The following is a 3,576-nucleotide window of genomic DNA, read 5'->3' on the forward strand; positions in this document are numbered from 1 at the left end:
AGCAATACATAGAATTACATTAAGACAGAGTTTGTCTTTTTTGTTATTTACCAGAATACCAAATGTTACATCATCTCTTGAGAAATTGACAGGTGTTGACGGAAAATAGGATTTTACCCATTCATACAAGTCTAAAAATTGTAAAATTTTGAACAATGATACATCAAAAAATAAATGGTCAGTAGTTTCTATATTTGTATTACAGAAAGTACAGTTATTTTCCTGAATATTGAAGCATATTCTTAATAATTCTTTGGATGGATAGATATCGTTCATAATTTTGAAGTGTGTTTCTTTCACTTTGGGAGCAACTGGAAATGATAAATACATCGTTCTGAGTTTCGTTGTAGTCTTTTTGTCGAATTTGGATAGCATGCCGTTTTTATTTTGAAGTCCAGGAAATAATTCATTGTTTAAACATTTTCTAATAAATAGTAGTTCCATTTTTTGTTACAGATTGGCAACCCATGTATCTCGGGAGTGTGTAAATGTGTTTCAGTTATAATTTGGTTGACTAAAGAGTTTTTGGATAGAAAAATAAATTCTTTAGGCAGTGCATTACGTAAACATAAGAAGTCTAAATGAGAGGTGTAAAAGTTGTATTTAAAACAAAATTGCTCGGAATTTAAAAGATTTACTCTATTGTCCATCGGGTGAAAGACTGACCAAATATTTTTTGTAAAATAAAGATTTGTTGCAATGTAGGACATATCTGTTGTTCCAAATTACAGTTGTGTGTGGAGAGAAGTTATGAACGTATAACATTTTCCAGTAAAGCAAAATTTGTTTATGGAACTCTGACAAGGATATGGGAAGTTTTTGGATATCAAAGTCGCAAACAAGTAAAAGGCTTAAACCACCTAATTTAAAAAAAAAAAAAAAANTGTTTAACTGGATAAAACTGTTCATCTACACTCTGATCTTTAATGCCTTGTTGGACAGTCGGTTGTTTAATGACTGATGCACATGTTGTAGTTCTTCTTACTGCAGTGCAGATGGAAGAATAAACACCCAGAATAATACCAAAGTAGTGTCTGACACTACAGTTAAATATCACATTTAAAAGACAGCACAGAGAGGCTGAAGAAAAATAATATCTTCTTTCCTAAGTGTGAAGCAGCTACAGGCCTTTCTTTCTTTAGGTGCTTTCTAAACTATACATGAAATAGGAAACGTTTCCAGGGTTAATTTAAATGAACCTCTGCTGTTGTTGCTGATGCTGTGATGTCTGTTTTCACCTCAGGTGTGTCTCATGTCCACTGAAAATCTTCTGAGTGAAGCCAACAGAAGGAAAACCTCATCTGGAGCCGTTCATTTGGTTGTGAAGGAGACTGAATGGACATCATCCCCAGTGAACCACTTCCAGTTCAGCTTTCCCTTACAGAAGGACAGACCGGTTGTTTGTTATTCTCTGTTCTCGGTATTCAGAGGTTCATTTTTCGCCTTTAACTTCATCTCTGCTATTGTTGCATCATTACAATACGGAGAACATGCTGCTGTCATTATAGCAGATATGCAGCATTGAAACATCAACACATTCAGGACAAGAGCTTCATTAGTACCTTTATTTCACATTTAAAAACTACATTTAACAATTCTGAACTGGAAAGATGTGTCAAAGTGTGTGATAGATGGATGAAATAAATGTGTGAATAAATGAGTGGAGTGTAAATACTTAACAGTCATAAGATACGTGTGCTTTATGAAAAGAGGGAGCTGAAACTAAGCTCAACATTATTGTTATTACTGGAATTGAGGAGGACATCAGTGCTGCTCTTCCTCACAGGGATGAAGAAGGAGAGAAGACTCTTCACCACAGACAACCTTAGCTGAATGTTCATGTTCTCTGTAGATCTTAGATCACATCAGACGTAGGTGTTCCCAATGATCCACATCATGGCTGAAAGAAAAAGACACAATCAGTGAGACAAAGATCTACAAGGTTCTTTCATTCCAACTGCTGAAACATTAAATATGAGAGTGAACACAGCAGGATATGACTGTAGCACAATAGAAAGTAGGATGTTTGTAACATGTTTTTTAATCTTAAGGAAATGTTTGTTTCCCTGGATGAGGCCAAAGAACATTTTACTGCCTTCGAAGGACAATAAAGTTTATTCTTTTTCTTCCAAAGTATGATAATGTGATTAGTGGAGAAAAAGTAAAACCAGCACTGATTACATGAGCTCCTCAGTTATCTGATAAAACACTGTCGTAGAGAAACAGTCTGCTGGACTGATTTACATGAAATAACAGTAACTGTGACTGAGCTCTGAGGTTCAGGGTGATGCTCATGTCATGGTGATCAGACCTCAGTAGCTTCACTGTTTCTGGAAGAGAAGGAATCATTTCAGCTGATGTTTGTATCAGTGAAATCAACAGAAGCTGTTAAAAACCAGAGAATAGAGACATGACCTAAGAAATTAACACTTATCAGTGTTCTGCGGTGTAACTTTAGCTTGGTTTAGTTTCTATCTGCTGACCATTCCTGTGCCATGAGACTGCAGCAGTTAACAGACTGTAATCACGTTATCGTGATCATTATTGTTATGACTGATCAGCTGTGACCTACAGGAAACTAGTCACAGACAACAGGTAGCTCATTTATGACGCTGACAGACCTGATCATCACTGTTAACTAGTCAGGAAACGTAACCTAAGATTTACAGAACCACTTTTAAACAGGATGTCAGATCCTGGCTGTGTCCGAAATCACTCCCTATGCCCTATACAGTGCACTATATAGGGTGTACGCCATTTTGTAGGGGTGTCCGAATGTTAAGTTACAAATGCTACACCCTATATAGTGCATTCAAAATATCCCACAATGCACCGTGAAAAGTAGTGTACAGCTGATGGTCACTAACTGAGCAATATGGACTGTCATGCATTGTGTGAAAGGAAATGGAAACTAGACGAACGAGAGCACGAAAAATTCCCATTTGTTTTGTTAAATTGTATTTTACCCGGACAGTGAACGTCGCTAAAATTGCCGGGCTCAGTTGTGATTTGGACATACTACACCACGTTATTTAAATTGCTTTAAGTTACTGGATCCTGAAGAAACGCTCTCCCATCTGGTATGTACAGCAAAATGAAAATAAACTTGATTTAATTTGATTTCTTAGCTACGCAATAAACAGTGAATTTGATGTGTTTGTGCTACGCTGTTGCGGCACAAATCGCGGCTAGTGAGCAACGTAATTCGAGTAGTGTCCGAATTATTACTTTGCTGAGGTGCTCCCTGTATAGTGCACTACATAGTGCACTATACAGTGATCACTATATAGGGAGTAGGGAGTAGGGAATGAGTGGGTGATTTCGGACACAGCCCCTGTTTCCCTGTCAGAGGCTCCAGTCTGATGTTAACTTACAGTAGCTTCAGCTCCAGTAACGCAGGTAGCTGCTTTATATGTAACATCGCCCAGATGTGGACAAAAAACAACCAGTTACTGAGACCACTTTAACACTCACATGTAGCGTTTAGCTGCACTTCTGGAGGCTAACGTTGTTAGCAGCAGCGTTGGTAAACACAGCAGAAGCCGGTGAATGTGGGCGGGGAGTCCTCAGCTCTCA

The sequence above is a fragment of the Stegastes partitus genome, unplaced genomic scaffold (genome assembly GCF_000690725.1).
Source record: "Stegastes partitus isolate 25-593 unplaced genomic scaffold, Stegastes_partitus-1.0.2 Scaffold3, whole genome shotgun sequence".
NCBI lineage: Eukaryota > Metazoa > Chordata > Actinopteri > Pomacentridae > Stegastes > Stegastes partitus.